Source organism: Pongo pygmaeus, chromosome 6 (assembly GCF_028885625.2).
Source record: "Pongo pygmaeus isolate AG05252 chromosome 6, NHGRI_mPonPyg2-v2.0_pri, whole genome shotgun sequence".
Classification (NCBI taxonomy): Eukaryota; Metazoa; Chordata; class Mammalia; order Primates; family Hominidae; genus Pongo; species Pongo pygmaeus.
In genome coordinates, this window is record NC_072379.2 from 63,709,677 (window position 1) to 63,726,923 (window position 17,247).

Sequence of the window (17,247 nt, forward strand, 5' to 3'; positions counted from 1 at the left end):
CTCTGAAATCTCAGGGTTTTATTCTCCACTACTGCAAACTCATCACCTTCCTGCCAACCTTTCACGTCTTCAACATATCTAGTTGAACCTCATAGACATTTCTAGTCAGACCTCACAGACATTTCTAGTCACATTTGGGATATCTATAATAGACATTTAGCTATGATGCAGGAGATGCAGAGCAACAGAGTGAGGAGGAGAGAATCTCAGGGACCAGAGCAAGTGAGGATCTCAGGAGGAAACGAAGAATAACCAGGCCTCCTTTGTCACACTGGGTAACAACGGGTAACAACTTTGAACAAGCCCCCTATGCTCAATGAACAGAACATTTTACTTTCAGATCAGAGTCCAATCCCTTCATTTTACAGATAAGAAAACTGAGAACACACATCTTACAAGAGCGATGTGAGCTTTCAGCTCAAGCCTGACTTCTGGTTCAAGACTCTTTCCATTCTCTCACTCTGCATCTTTTATAATCTCTCTGGGTCTTCTCATTATCTTACTTCAGCCTCAAAATTTCACTTGCTCAGATATCTAGTATCTCCTAGGCAAGGAAAAAGAGGGATGACAATTTCCTCTGCAGGCACACATAGGCTGCCAACACTAGGCTATTCATCCGAATAAGGAAAACATTCTCAGTTTCTGCAAACACGAGGCGCAAATTGCACAGGAATAAAAGCAAGCTTATATTAAAGCCTGGCTACATCTCTTTGGCTGAGCTGGATGGATCTGAAGAACTGGCTCACCAGGAGAGGTCAGCTTGATCCATCCACCTATGCCACAGGTATTCTGTGTGGCAATCTCAATAGGTGATGGAGGTGGCCAAAATTAGGTTCTATTAGGGTTAGTGGTGGCTTGGGCCACCTGAGGAATGTAGGGCACTTAAGGTTTCCATGCTTCAGGGCCAGCCTTGGGGAAACTGGGAATTGATTGACCTTTCTTTTAAGTGACCTCATACCTACACCTTCTTCCAAGGTTCCTTCCTCCCCTTCCATCTCTAAGCCCTGGCTTAGCCTGGAGCTACTCTCTTTCCTTTTGAATGAGGCTTCATTGAATGTGGTCCCACATTTCAGACTGTCCTTGGCCCTCTGCTCAGTTGAGGCTTAACTATCCTTTAGGGTTTCCCTTTCAGTGAGATTTCTGCAGGGGATCTGGTATCTAACTGTTCAGGGTAGCTACTTAGTGTGTAATGTGTTACCCTTCCCAAGTACTTGCCCCATTTTCTCACTCTTGGCTACTCTCTCCACATTTACAATATCTCAGTGTGATAAACAGACCCTGTGATGGAATGTTCATATACTCCAGTCAGCCTGTAATGCAGGCAGCAAGGGAACACCCACCTAGCATCCCTTCTTGGTTAGGATGCACAGGAAGGCAATTCAGAGCCTCTTTTTCTAAAACAGAAGGAGCTTCCCATTGGCCACTGTTGCGTCTTTGGACAAAACTCTGACAGATGGGATTTGAGGTTAAGTAAACCTGTCTTTGTCCCTCAACAATCATCATGTTACCAAAGGTTCATCCACATTTTCAGAGAACCTGTTTTTTCTATGAGTTATTCAGAGAAAGATCTTTCTGGGAGATTTTTATTTCATAGTATCATCAAACAACTGTTATAGTTCACTTTTCCCTTGTTTATAAGGACTAGTGTTATCTGTAGCAGTATTAAACATTATCCTATTTTATGGCTGATAGGTTACATTATGTAGTTGTAGAAACTGTCATCAACTATTCTTAAGCCAGAAAGCTTGAAAATCCAGCTGGTTTTCATTCTCTACACTCAACCCCATTCCTGCCCTCTGCCCCCAGCCCTGCTGGGACATTCTCTTTCCAGAAGTGCTCTCTCCACAATGTCAGTGATAATATATCCTAGAGCGAAACCAGCAGGACTGACCAGAAACCACTTAGTCCAGAAAAAAACTCTCTCACCACCACCTTCAGGCCAGGCACATGGAGGCATCTAACGTATGTAGACTCTGACTCACAGTAGGGACTTAATAAATGGTTGTTGACTTTAAATCTCAGTACAGCTGAGGAATGATTTGCAATGAAACAGACATGCAGAGTTGCTTTAAAATTGCAGAGCACGAAAAAGTCTGTGTGAGTCATCAGGGAAATGCAAATTAAAGCCACAATGAGATAACACTACACACCCACCAGAATAGCTAGAATTTAAAAGACTGATAATACAAATATTGGCAAGGATGTGGAGCAACTGGAACTCTCATATTCCACTGGTGGGTGTGTAAGTGATACAATTACTTTAGAAAGTCATTTGGCAGTATTATATAAAGGAGAGCATATGCCTACCTTCTTCCCAACAATACCCCTCCTGGATATATACCACAGAAGAGTATGTAGATGTGCACCAAGAGGCATGTACAAGAATACTCCAAACGGCATTCTTCGTAATAGTCTCAACTGAAAAGAACCCAAATATCCATCAGCTATAGGACTGTCAAACAAATCATGGCATATTCATATAGTAGAATACCTTACAGTAATGAAAATGAACAAACTACAATTCCAATAAGAAATATAGATGGACTCCACAAACACAAAATTGATAGAAAAAAACCAGACACACAAGCATATATCCCATATGATTCCACTTACATGAAATTTAGCAGGCATAGATGAACTAAACCATCATGAGTCAAAACAGATGTTGTCTTTGAGAATAAGAGACAGGGTGATGATTGGCAGGGGGTCCAAGGGAGCTTCTGGATTGCATCAACATTCTTTTTCCTGACCTGGTTGCAGTGTTTGCCTGTCAAAATCCACTGAACTAATCATATTTTTGTTGTCTCTACTTTTCTATATGTATATTATACTTCAATTTTTTTTACAAAAGTTCCAGTTGCAGAGCTTGTAGGACTGATCCAGGTCAACATAGTCTGCCCTCTTTGACCCTTTAGATTCATCTTATTTCCTTCAACAGTTGCTTTGATTCTTCTCAGCCTTGGTTGTGTCTTACTGTTCATGGTCCCCAGAGCTTGAGTCCTCCCTGAATACTGTTCCAGGCTCAGATATCTACATTTCCTCCCACTGCCCTCCCCATTTTTTTCCCCTAAAGCCCCACACTTTCTTAGGGACCTAACCAATTAATCTTAGCTAAGTTGCTGGTGACTAATGTGGCTTCTCCTCCTGGTGTAACTCAACTTTGAAAAACACCCTCAAGAGTGCTTTAAAGGTTAGTATCATGGTCCAACCCACAGGGGTAGAGGTTTTTTGGATGATGCCCTTTCAATGACAGGGTAGCTGGCCCTGGACATGTCTATGCTGAGGACTTGCTTCAGGTAAGCGAGAAGATGAGAGAATGGGTGGTTTGCCTCTGCCAGCATAACGGGGGTTTTGATAATGGGATGGGTCACTTCCACATGGTGGTAGAGGAAATGGAAGCCACACTTGTTCTTATTGAACTTTGGTGATGTACTCTCTTGCTGAATTTTTTTTTTTGGCATAAGTATCAGGGTGTGGTGCTGATGACTAAGTAGATGAGAACAAAATTGAAAAAATGGAAGTATTACTCATATATTGGACTCCCTTAGCACAGAGTTTCAAACCAGCGAGAGTCAGCTGGCAAAACTTTTTTGAGGTATGCCTCTTTCTGGCATTTCACCCCTCCTCTTGCTGCTGGGCGGAGTTCCCAAACTCACCCTCCCTTCATCCAGTGCTTGTGCTTGTTGAATTCCTTTGTGGGAACCACTTAGCAAAGAAACCAAGGAAGTGTGTGCCTTGATTGCTGCCTCTGCTGTCTGGGTGAGGGGTTAACACATGGGAAATGATTTTGGAAAGATAAAAGTTGATACACAATGAAGTGTTAAACTGCATCTAATGAATGCAGCCAGTGGTCAGAAACGGGAGAAATCACATTTTCCAATTCTTAGCCTGTATGCTTGGGGACAGGTGTGTAAACCTGAAAAAGATTCAAACCCAACCAATATAAGATGGAGGAGGAAAATTGCCATCTTTTCATGTGCTCCTTTAATGTGTCTTTTTGATGGTCCTCCATTGGCCAAGCACTATACTATTGCAGGGGGTCCAAAGATGACAAAAAAAGTTCAACTTCTTCTGGGGGAGTCAGTTTATCACATTTACCTACGTATTTTCCCCATGTTATTTTCTGTTCGCTGGGCCACCATTTGTCAGAGAAAATCTGTATACAAGTTAATGCTTCTATACTAAATACTCATTAGCAAGGTCTTTTGCTTGTCAGCAATAACCAGAGCTTCTCTGTGGAATTTATGAGAACGTTTTAAAGAATTTAGAATAATGCATTAGCTAAAAGTGAAAGGAAGAATGTTTAACTGAGGTTCACTTAGGCAGAATTAACAATAAGCAAGGTACAGTCTGCTGTCTCTTCATCTGAAGAAATAATGTGCACTTCTGCTTTTTTTTTTTTTTTTTTTTTTAAGACAGAGTCTCACTCTGTTGCCAGGCTGGAGTGCAGTGGCACGATCTTGGCTCACTGCAACCTCTGCCTCCCGGGTTCAAGCGATTCTCCTGCCTCAGCCTCCTAGTAGCTGGGACTACAGGTGCCCACCACCATGCCCGGCTAGCTTTTTGTACTTTTGTAGAGATGGGGTTTCACCATGTTGGCCAGGATGGTCTTGATTTCCTGACCTCTTGATCTGCCTGCCTCGGCCTCCCAAAGTGCTGGAATTACAGGCGTGAGCCACCGCGCCCGGCCACACCTCTGTTTTTTTTTTTTTTAATAAAACCAACACTTGTTTATTGTAGAACATTTGGTAATTTGAAAACATGTATGAAGAAGAAGATAAAATTCACTTATGATTTCTCCATGCTTATATATTGCTGATATAGCCTCCTGACATGAACACTTGCCAGATTGTGACCATGTCATATACTATGCAGTTTGTAACCATCTGTTTCATCTAATGTGATGAAAGAAATGTCTTTTTCCCATGTCATCAAATATCTTTCAAAAACATGATATATAAAAGCTGCATAATAATCCTCTCCTGACAGGAATTCTTCTAGAAGACATTAGTTAATAAAATGTCTTAGAAGATAAATGTGGATATTTTTCATTTCCAGTCATGTGAGGGTAGCAGTTAGTCATTATGTTTTCCACTCCTATCTATATGACTTGCTTGTAAATATGAACCAGGTTGGTGCAGCTATTAAAAGACAAGAGAAAGGACACTTTTTTCCCCTTAAAATATAACATTATAAAGTTTTAATTTATGTCTTCTTGTTTAAGATGTGAAGAATGTTTTCTTCTTTCGAGAGATGTTATTCCTAGAAAAACCTGTAACCAATCTTAAAGGATAAAATTCTCTTCACAAAATGCAATTGGTCCAGCTTCTTTCACTGAATGCGTGATTCTGTAAGTCTACGTATTGGTTTACACAGGGGTGAAAGATACAACGATTTACTTAGAATAGGTGATGGAGATGGGAATTTTGGGGACTCTGGGAACAGCTGCAGTTGGACCTCACAGATGTTGAATGCAAACACTGGGAACTGGAGCAATTCAGTGCAGCTGCAGGAAATGGATTATCTCATTGTCCTTTCGACAACAGGACCTCATTGATCCCCATCTTTGTTACCGTGACTCATTCCATTGTCTCTACTTCTGCCACTCCTGTTACCTATTACTTCACCATCCACTTTATACATCCTGACGCTACCTAATGGCTTCAGTTTACTGAAAACTTGCCCTTTTTATAGCTTCTCAGGGCTTCTTTCTACTGACTGATTTTTTAGCTTCTGCTTCCACCACGTGATTTTCTCTTCCTATTTCCAGTTCAAATTCTTGAAAGAGAGTGGGTGTTCATGTCAGGTCACCTCTTGAGGTTGGCTGCCCTTGGGTTATATAGTTCATGAAGGGGATTTATGGTATAGATCATGGCTCAGGTTGCTGCCTCAGCTGGGTCCACTGGCTGGGGAAGTTCCCTTAAAAAGGGAATCTGATATAGCAAGCCCTTGAATGACCTCTCAGGCACACTCTTTTTGTTTTGACTTCATTTCTTTGATTTTTTTTTCTTAAAGAATGTTTAACATAACACAAAAGCAACATTTTGACATATTTTTCATTTTTTTAAACAAAATTCTTTTTAATTTAAAATAATCATGTTATCTATTTTAACCATTTTAACAGCAGTTGTTGTCCTATTGACTTTAATAGAAATATATATTTGAACTAGGCCGGGCATGGTGGCTCATACCTATAATCCTAGCGCTTTGGGAGGCCAAAGTGGGTGGATCACTTGAGGCCAAGAGTTCGAGACCAGCCTGGCCAACATGGTGAAACCGTGTTTCTACCAAAAAAATACAAAAATTAACCACGCATGGTGGCACATGCCTGTAGCCCCAGCAAGTCAGGAGGCTAAGGCACGAGAATCGCTTGAACCCAGGAGGTGGAGGTTGCAGTGAGCTACGATGGTGCCACTGCACTCCAGCCTGGGTGACAGAATCAGACTCTGTCTCAAAAACAAAACAAAACAAAGAAAGGAAAAGAAAAAGAAAAAAAGAGAAAGATATTTGAACTAAATTTTTCTTAAAGTTCCTGAAATTTAACGTCATAGGGAAAATGTTTATGTTTATAATGTTCAACTGACACTTTTATACAGTTATTTGCAAGAAGATAAATGCATTTTAATAGTTAGTTTAGAATTATGCCTGTGGATATCAGAGACTAGCAAAGATGAGCAGGAAAGATCTGGAATATGTTGACTTTTATAAAGTAGGTCAAAAGCATTTTCCTTTTGAAACAGAATGTTCTCTTAGGCATTTTTTTCTGGTGATTTGCGATTAAAATGTAAATGGTTATGTGTAAAACTTAACTGCAGACTGTTATTGTTGGAAATTATTTTTATGTGCACAAATTGTGATGGAAAGGAGAGTAGACTGGAAACATAAATTTGTGCTTTTGTTTTACTCTGACTTAGAGGGAAGACAACTGAAATTGCCTTCTATACTACCTTACCACTGCAAAATGGGAAGTGAAGTCAGGCAGCAAACTGCTTCCTGTCTTCTTGCAGGAAGGAAACAAATTATATATAAATATACATAGCCAAACTTCAGTTTCTCTCCATTCAATCTATCCTATGCACGGCCCTGATTTGGCACTAGTAAAATGTTATATTATTTCCCTTTTGTCAGCCTTGGGTGTATATTAGAACCACTTGGGAAGCTTTTTTAAAAACCCAATGACTAGCCTAACACACCAATTTTTTGATTTATTTAGTGTGGGGTGTGGTTTGAGTACTGATAATTTTGAAAGGCATCCTAAGTGATTCTGATGAGCAGACAGGAAGCCACAAGGCAAAAGGAGAAAATCTGAACAACTGAGCTTGCCTTCAAGGTGTTCTATTATCTATCTGCAACCTAGCTTGCCAGGCTTGGCTGACCCAAGTTGCCTCCCATGCCCTCTGAACATTGCTTGTGCTTCCCCTCTTGTGTTATTTCTCCAGGCATTCTAGGAGTTACTTTCTCACCATTTTATCTGGTTCAAATTCCTCCCCATTTTTCTAGACCCAGCCCATTTTGCCTTTTTCATGAAGCCTTCCCTGACTGCCCTTGACTGCAATGCTTGCATCCTCCTCTGAAAACACAGCGGTTAATGCCTAGAAAATCATTTGAACAATGAATCAATTATGTACTGCCTTATGTAATCTCTCCACTGCTGCATTAAATAATTACTTTAATCTTTGCTTAACCTTTCATCTGTTTGTTATCCAGCTACCTATACTATAAGCAAGCTTCTAGCATTCATCTATATCCTTGGCAAGCCACGTGCCTTGTACAGTACAGGAAGTCAATAATATTTACCTCTCCCTTCCATCCTGACTTCCACAGGTTTTGTTCGAGATTCTCTCCTGGAATCTTGTCCTGGTCTTGGCTGGGCTTCCTGCCACCAGAAACTTTGGCTCTTCAAATCAGGTCAACACATTACTGGCACACATGGCCAATGGCCAGTAAAACTGATGGTGTGTGTGTGTGTGTGTGTGTGTGTGTGTGTGTGTATGCACGCAGGTGTCTTTTGCCCACTCTTGTTTCTCTCTATTTTATGATCTGGCTGACTGGGTTTCTTTCCTTCCTTGGTCCCTCACTCTCCTACTCAATGGGACTTGAAGGCAGAATTCAACGTCTCAGATTTTGACTCCTTGTGTTCTCTAAGATGAATAACATGCTTCCTGGATCTTCCTGTCCCTATTTCTTTGAGTAAACACTTGTCCTGAACAGGCTCTGGCCAAGGGGACCTAAATTAAGTCAGTCTGATCTGTCAAGAGTTTCCTCTCTACCCTGTTTTTTTTTTTTTTTTTTTGGATTCTCACCATTTAAAAGAAACCTAATTGCATTGTCCACATGAATAAAAGCTGTTGTTGGTCCCTCATTGCCTTTAGAAGAAAATCTAAACCTGAGCTATCCAATATGGGAGTTGTTAAAGTTAAAATTAAAAATTAATGCCAGACATGATGGTTCACACCTGTAATCCCAGCACTTTGGGAGACTGAGGTGGGTGGATCACCTGAGGTCAGGAGTTCGAGACCAGCCTGGCCAACATGGTGAAACCCTGTCTCTACTAAAAATACAAAAATTAGCTGGGCGTGGTGGTGGGTGCATGTAACCCCAGCTACTCAGGAGGCTGAGGCAGGAGAATTGCTTGAACCTGGGAAGTGGAAGTGCAGTGAGGTGAGATCCCACCACTGTACTCCAGCCTGGGTGACAGAGGGAGACTCTGCCAATAAAAATAAAAATAAAAATAAAAATAAAAATAAAATTAAAAAGTGAGTTCCAGCTGTGTATGGTAGTTCATGTCTATAATCCCAGCACTTTGGGAGGCTGAGGTGGGAGGATCACTTAAGCACTGTACCCCAGTTTGGGTGACAGAGTAAGACCTTGTCTCAAAAATAAATAAATAAATACATTGAGCTCTTCAGTCACACCATATTTCAAGTATTTGATAGCCACATGTGGCTAATGGCTACTATTTTGGACAACACAAATATAGAACATTTTCACCAGTGCAGAAAGCTCTGCTGGACAGTGCTTGTCTGAGTATCTTAGTGTATCTTGTGAGGTCTTTTACAAGCTCACCTCAATCTTTTGCTCCAGCCCAATTTTTGGCTGTTCCTCATCATTTAACCCCATCTACCTTCTCAATGTTCCAGAATGGCTCTGTGCCCTTTCACAGCTCCATGCCTTTGAACATGGTGTTCTCCCTTTCTGAAATACCCTTTGACTTTCTTCTCTGGCAAACTCCTATTTACCTTTTAAGATCCAACTCAAACATCACCTTCCTTGTGGAGTTCACTGACTTTCCTAAACAGTCATTTCTTGTCCTCTGTTTCCATTGCTCACTGAACCAATCTCTATTGTCCTTATCGCTGTAGTTTGTTATTATTTACTCATTAATCTGATCCTCCCTTTGGAGGGGGGGATCCTATCTGTTTTAGCAATCTGCCCTAATAATTGCCTGAAATTGTTTGCTTGATACCCTTTTGATATCAAGTAATATATCTTCTTATTTATGTACTTGTTATTTATGAGTTCAGCGTGTTTGAAAAGTTCACTTAGTGTTTCTGGAGAAATCCCGCCCATTTCTAGTGTAAAGCTAGAATGAACTTCCTGTTTTCTAGGGTGGAGGTCAGTTTTTCTTCTAATTAATCCCGACCAGACTTGAGAAGGATGTGGTAGGAGGGGTTTACAAGGTCAAAAACAGCAGGACTGTCTGCAGGAGCAGGTTCAGGTGTTCTCAGGTTCCAGTTATTACACAAAATATTTAGTATATGTTCAGAGAAAAAGTAGGGAGGAATAATGGAAAAAATAAAAACAACCCCCATGGAAAGAAAACTGAGGCATCGTATTTGACTTTTTCCAGGCTAAGCCCAAAAGCAATGATGTAGTGAGGGGGAAGTTTGTATTTCCATTTTGCAAAAACGTAATTTTTTTTCCTCCCGGGATTTGATAAGATTTTGATAAATTCTTGTGAATTTAATTACAGGGAAGTAAATCCTACTGACTAGTAAATTATCAATTTGTTTCTCTTTTCTCACAAAAGAGAAAGAAATTGATACACTTTACATCATCCGGGAAGACTTATTTTTCTCTGAGAAGGCCATAAGCCCTAACGGCTCAGAATCTAAGAGACCTTCGCTGATTGTCATCGCCTAGCGGCCACCGCAAACCTTACAATTATCTTCCCTCGGACGCCCGGATCACGCCCATTGCTCAGACCACGCCCACTCAAGTCGCCTCATGGCTCCGCCCCAGGCCCAGCAGAATAAGATTCTCATTGGCGGAGAAGTTGTTCTGATCCCGCCCCGGAGGACGGCGATAGGCTGAACTGGCGTGGGGCGGTGGTGGTTGGCTGCTTGAGGACGGGTCCCTGGTCGTGCCTGTCAGAGAGGCTGGCGGCAGTGGTGGCTCTCCGGGCTGGGTTGTCAGTCAGTGAGAGGAGGGGGAAGATGGCTCGCCGGGACCCGTTCTGCTAGGAAGAAGGGGAGCAGGTGGTGCTGCTACTCGGGAGGAAGCAGAGCAGCCGCCGTCGCTGCCGCTGAGAGCCTCACGAGTCGAGGTCCTGCAGGTGGAGCTCCGGCAGCCGCTCTGGTGAGTCCAGCCGAGAGACCCACGCCGGGCCCCCAGGGCGTCCGGCAACCGATAACTTTTTTTTGTCAGGGAGGAGCCGGGGCGAGGCGGCGGCGAGGACAGGACCGGGACTTTGTCCCCGGGGCCGCGGCTCCACTGGGGGTAACGGCTCCCGCGCGAGGCGCCACGGGTGGGCGCGAGGCGGCGTTGGGCGCGGGGGGCGTCTGGTGGACGGGTGGGCTGCGGCCGGTGGCTGCTCGCCCCGAACTTGGGCGCAGCCTGCCCGCTGCCTGGAGGGCGGCAGCTTTGTGCGCGCGACTCGGGTCTTTCCTTCCTGGCGAGGAGCAGTCCAGCCTCCTGCCGTGACCCGGGTGCCGCCGCCTTGGCCCCACGGCCGCCCCTCTGCCGGGTGGGCCTGGGGGCGGGAGCCCCCCGTCCCCTCCCTGCAGCGGCGGATGCTCCGGCCTCTCCTTCTCTCCCACCCGCGCCCTCTACTCCGGCGAGGCCGCCACTGTCTGTCCGGTCTGGTGGCCACAATGGTCACTGTCGACCCCCCGCCCCCGCCCCTTGGAGAGCAGCGTTGGCCTGAGTCGTTCTTTGGTCCCCTGCAGGGCAGAGAGGTTCAGACAGCAGCCACGCTTCCTTCCTTGGTTATTACGCTGAAGATCTCTTCTTGAGCCCTTGCCCCTTCTTTCTATGAGTTATTCCTTTCCTGAGGGTCATTTTAACATACTCGGGCATCCTCGGGGGTTTGGCTGAAAATGGTTGCATTAAAACACCCCCAAGTTTGTACGCTTCAGCGAAATTTGCTGTCCGCCCGTCAGCTTGCACATGTGTGCTTTGTGAGTTTAGACATTCCCGAAAGATTTTAATTTTGCCTAAGTGGTTTAGTACTGCACAGAATCTGCTCTTTGAGAAATACACTGTCACAAGCCTGGCAGCCGCGGCGCTCTTCAGGTAGGGGGAATTTGTTCCACCGGCAGCTACTCCTTATCTCAGAGACTGCGCTACAGGCAGTAGGGCCAAGCTGACCTTTTGCAAATTATTTATCCTTGGGTCACACAGTAGTTTTTGGAGCAGGTGGGCCACCTCTTTGGTTCATGTAACACTTTACAGTTTGAGGTTTTCAGCTTTCAAATCTTATTGGCATAAAGTCAGAAAGACTGGGAGGCTTGTTTTCCATGAGAACATTCTACTGCTAACATCCACAGGCACCCCACCTCCCCTGACATTTCTAAGTATTTTTTTTCTTTAGGTGAATACATTTTAAGGTTTAGAGGATGAATAGTAGTCTAAACCACCATATTTTTGAAGTGCAGGCAAAGGCAAGGAAGGAAAAACATTTAAGATCTGCTTGGCCAGTAGTAGCTTCAAAGTCAGCTATTCAAATAATCAGTTCAATCAAACCAAGCGGCAAGGGGGAAAAGCATCACATATTTAGGAAACAAATTCTGGATTTGGCTCGTTTATCCTTATTCGATTTATTGAAATTACCATGAGAGATTAGAAGGATTAGAAACCTTCTTAGTCATCGGCATTAGCAGTACCTGGATACAGACACCCGATGAGGCATTAGCTGGGTCAGCGTTCATCCTTGCTGTGCTTCCTTTCTTTGTTGTATTTCTGTTTTATGAAATTTGCTCTGGGTTGTATTTTTTAGACTGGTGTCTTTTTGACAATGAGTTTAAATATATGTACTGTTTTATTCAGCATCCTGTTGCCTAATGTTTATTTTATAATGGATCTTAAGAAATTTTAAGAAATCTTAGTGTTCAAGACCTATTTTGGGGTATCGTTTATATTTTATAAATAATTGAAATTATGTCAAACATAAATTTATTTTTTCACTCTTCCAGGCTGAGTAGGTACTAGGGATACAGAAGTGAATGTCATAGCTCTTGTCTTCAAGGAATTTACTATCTAATGTACACGATGTTAGTAACATTACAGTAAATTAACAATTATAATACTATGTGGTCAGTGGGAATAGAGATATGCCTAGCCTAGTGTAGTAGGAGAGTTTAGAGTAGGAGATAGTTAACTTGCCTTGAGTGTAGGTGGAGTTGGGAGCACACAGCCAAGTTGTGAAGGATGATATAATTTTGCCAAGTGCAGGTGGTAAGTAACTTCCCAAGAGGAGGATATAATAATTGAGAAGGCAAGGAGGCCTGAGAAACTGTGGCAATTTAGATAAGTCATTGACAATGACAAGTCAGTGTCAATTGACATTGGCAGTTGGCAAAGTCAATAACATTGACATTGATATGGCTTGAATGCAGGAGTTAGTAGGGAAATGGTGCCAGATGAAGATAGTGAGGGTGGTAGAGGGCCAGATCAGGGAATGGTATCCTTAGCTAAAGGGATTGGATTGAACGTGATAGATGAGAAGCTATTTATTGGATTTGTATTTTAGACCTTTACTGTGGCAGAGTGAAGGAAAAACTAACAGGTCCTAATCACCTATGAGAAGAAAGGAGGACTCAGGACTGTGAAGGTTTGACTTGGGGTTCTGTTGATGGAAATGAGGAACACAAAAATGGAAGGAAGATGATAAATTCTGTTTTGGCTATTTTGAATTTGAGGAAGCAGTGGAACTTCAGGTGAAGATATAGATAGATGTTTGTATCTATGGATGTGAAAATCAGGATTAGAGAGATGATTGGGGGTTGAATTGAAGCTATATTGATTTGGTTGTGATGAAATGACTCAGGGAAAGCCTTTAGCCTGATGAAAGTGGCAGCCAGAGAACAGACTCTCAGAAATAGCAGAAGTAGGGAGAAGAATTGTCTGAAAGTTAGAGGAATAGTAGCTAGCAAGGTAGGAGGACCATCAGGAAAGATGCCAAGGGTGGGGAGATTTTCCATGGAGGAGGAACAGGTTAACAATTTTGAATGCTGTAAGGAGGTGTCAAGTTAGGAGAGGGCCCCAGTGACCACTGAATTTGTCAGGAGTCCATAGGTAACTTTAACAAGAACAGTTTTAACTGAGTGGTGGTTCAGAAACCAGGCTTCAGAAGATTGAGAAAGAATGGGTGTGATAAAGTAGACATGCTTAAGTGAGACGTTTCAAGAGAACTGAAATAAAGAAGGGAGAAAATGATAGCTATAGCTTTCGTTGAGTAGTGGTTCTTAATCTTGGCTGTGCATTTACAATAATGTAATAATAATTTACAATAATCTCAGGAGCTTTAAAGAATTTTGTTTTCCAGAGGGAATCCCTATACCAATTTGGTGTGTGGGGGGGGTGTTGAACCCAGATATCAACATTTATTTCAACAGCTTTTCTATTGAAGTGTAACTGACATATAGTATACTACATATATTTAAAGTGTACAATTTGATATTTGACATATGTTTATACCTGCAAAACCATCACCATAATCAAAATAATATTCACCTCCAAAAGTTTCCTATGTGCCTTTATAATCTTTTCCTCTTATCCCCAGGAAACCACTGTCTACTTTGTGTCATTATTGATTACTTGCATTGATACTTTTTTATAGTTCCTTAAGTAATTCCAGTGTGCAGCCATGGTTGAAAACCATTGCAGAGTGATATTGTTTGAGGGAATGTTATGTTTGTTTGTTTACATGCATAAGGAAAGAGTGAGTAGAGACAAGTAGAAAGAGATTCTTAAGCAATTCAGGAAAGATGAGATAATTATTGGAACTAAGACCCTGAGGAGATAGAAGTGAATGGAATTCAGAGCTTTGACTAGTAAGAAAGGAAGACATTTCTGGAAGCGACATCTCTAAGAATATAATGTTAAAGACAGTATATTTCTTTGTTATCATCATCAAAGTTGGCATGTAGTATCCAAATTGGTTCCCTGAAGTACTTCTGAAGTACTTAAAAAAATTAGAGAGCATCTTAATATTGTGAAAATGGATACCCCTTAGAACAATTCCTTAAATGGAGCCTGAGATCCCTGGCATCATCATGTAATGCTTTGTCATTTTTTGGAGGGGAGCAGATGGAATTAGCAGTTTGACTATTGCTTATTGTTGAGAGCCAAGTCCTGCCAGAGTCTTTTTGGCCTTCTCAGAGTTAGGCTGCATATCTGCACTAAGGAAAAAGAACATTTAACACTTGAAAATCTCCTATTTAAAGTATCTTTGCTCAGAAGAAATCTTGTTTGCTTGCCCTTTGGATATATGCCTTTTAAATACACTGGAGGATAAAATCATTCCTCTATCTCCTAAATGAGACAGAGAAGAGTTGTGACTAGAAGTTCTCAAAGGCCCACATTTTCTATCTTGAGAAAGGTAATACCTATCCTCAGCTCACCACCTTTTTTTTTTCTTTTTAAAATTTCTGGCTCAGGATTTGGATATAGGTAAAATCTGAGTCCTGTTGGTTCTGAAGTCCAGGGCTTGTTCCTCAGCCTTGACTCTTGGCTTTCACAGGGGGCTGAAAACAGAATAGCTTATCCAAATATTATTTGGCGTTGTAACTTGGTCATAAATAAAGAGGAAGTGAAAAGTTTTGTCTGATTGTCTTCTAGAGTTCTGAAAATTTCTTTCATTGTGATAAAGAATTAAAGTATGATTTTTTTCTAGAGAGGAAAAGCATCCCTAATTTTGATGCAGCCTAAAAGAGTGGAAATATCGATGTTAGCATGATTTTGGTTATTATTATTATTGTCACAGCCATATTGTAAACATTCTATATTTTCTTAATTACTAATAATCATTGTAGGAAATTTGAAAAATTCACGAAAGCATAAATGGTAAATAACACTTATAATGTCTCCACCCAGAGATACTTATTTCCTTTGTGAAATACCTATTAGTGTCCTTTGTCTATTATAATACTGGAGATTTTTAAAAACTAAGTTATGAGAGCTCTTTGTGTATACAAACTATTAGGCCTTTGTCAAATTACATTGCAGATAATTTCCCTAGTTTGTCATTTTTATCTTAATTTTGTTTTTGATGTGAATTTTCTTTTTAAACAGATTGCTAACATTTTAATGTGTTTAAACCTATCAAATTTTTCTTTTATGATACCTCACTACTTAGAAAGGGCTTACATTCCCAAATTATATGACTATTCACCTCTGTTTCCTTATATTAATTTCACAGTTTTTAAAAAAATTTACATCTTTAGTCTGTTTGCAGTGTATTTTAACGTAGAGTGATGGTTCAGTTATTTTAGTGCTATTTATTGAACAATTATCTTCTTCAGAGGTTTTAAATACCAAATCATGTGTGTATACTCTGTCTGTCTATAGATATAGATATATGATTTTTTCTAGGTTTTTCTATTTAGTTTAATTGGGCTAGTTCTTTTTGCTCTAGTAATTCCAAACTGTCTTAATTATTGTGAGTTTTTAATGTATTTCACTAAATGGTTGTGTGAATACTTATTATTGTCCTTGTCAAAGCATTTTCGGCATTTCTCATGTATTTCTTTATTCATGTTACATTAAAGGCAGTTAAGATCCTAAAAGAACTTCACTGGAATATCTGAGTTAATTTTCTAGAGAAAGTTGTACTATCTCTATTAATACAATGTTATCATTTATTGAAGTCATCTTTTATGACTCAAAGATATAGCTTTGAGTTTTCTTCATGTATTTTATAGTTTGTAGCTTTCTTCATGTGGGTTCTGCCCATTTTTCAAGTGGTGTTTTTGATATTTTAAGACTTATTGATTCTTTTGGGAATGGAACTTTTAAAATTATTTTATAAAGAGGATTAAATGTACCTGGTGGAACATAGAAAGATGGCTAATTCTCGTATACTGTTTTCTAACTGGTCATTTTATGAAACTCTTAATTCTGATAGTTTTTATTGTGTTTTGTAGTAACTAAATTATAGCATGTGTAAATGGTGTAAATGATTTTGTCTTTGTGCTAACACTTAATCCTTATTTATTTTTCTTAGGACATTGATCAGAACTTCTGGAATAATGTTAAGTTATAGCAGTGAACAGTGAGGATCGTTGGCTTATTTCTCATTTAAATGGAAATGCCTTTAGGGTTTCACAGTTGTGTGTTCAAAATTTTTATTTATGGTATGTTAAGGAAATAGTCTTCTATGCATTTTCAGGGGGAACCAAGATAGATATTCAGTTTGATCACATGCCCTCTTAATGTACCTTGAGATGATCATACAGTTTTCCTTCTTTTACCTATTGGTTGATGAATTGTGTTAGATTTCCAAGTAGCTTTCATCAAACAATTGCTGTCTTAGGGATAAAGGCAACTTGATAATAGCATATCTCTTTAAAATAGTGCTATATTTGATTTGCTATATGAGATTGATCTTTAGTATTCCTTTTGTATTACCTTTTTAAGGTTTTGATTTCTGAATATGCCAGCTTTGTAAAAAGAGAGACTGAGAGAGAAGCTTTCCATCTTTGCATGTGCTCTGGCAATTAATCTCTTCCTTGGAAGATTTGAAATAGATTGGCTCTAAAAATGTCTAGGTCTTTTTGGACTGAATACAATTATAAAGATCTTAATATGTGCTTATGTACTAAGTATTTTGCATAATTAATTTCATTTAGTCCCTATATAATCTTTGTGAGGTGAAGATTATTATTTCTATTCTACAGATAAACTGAGACTCAGAGGTTAAGACAGTCATTCACCATCAATAAAGTACACAAAGTTTAAACTCAATTCCTATCTGATGTAATAGCCCGTGTTTTCTAATCAGTACCCTAATGTTTTTCTCAATTAAGA

At 40.5% G+C, this 17,247-nt stretch overlaps 1 protein-coding gene across 4 annotated transcripts in view; it reads left to right on the top strand.

Moving 5' to 3' along the window:
- Nucleotides 1-17,247, top strand: part of HYCC1 (hyccin PI4KA lipid kinase complex subunit 1) — a 131,869-nt gene that overhangs the window by 51,286 nt on the left and 63,336 nt on the right. The window contains exon 1 of one of the 4 annotated variants that reach the window (XM_054494863.2): nucleotides 10,228-10,578. The exons of 1 other annotated variant lie outside the window; for it this stretch is intronic. The gene's annotated coding sequence lies outside the window, so the exon portion shown is untranslated. Of the gene's footprint in view, nucleotides 1-10,227; nucleotides 10,579-17,247 lie in introns of those variants that run through there. 2 more of the 4 variants (XM_054494864.2, XM_054494865.2) reach the window with 2 other exon arrangements.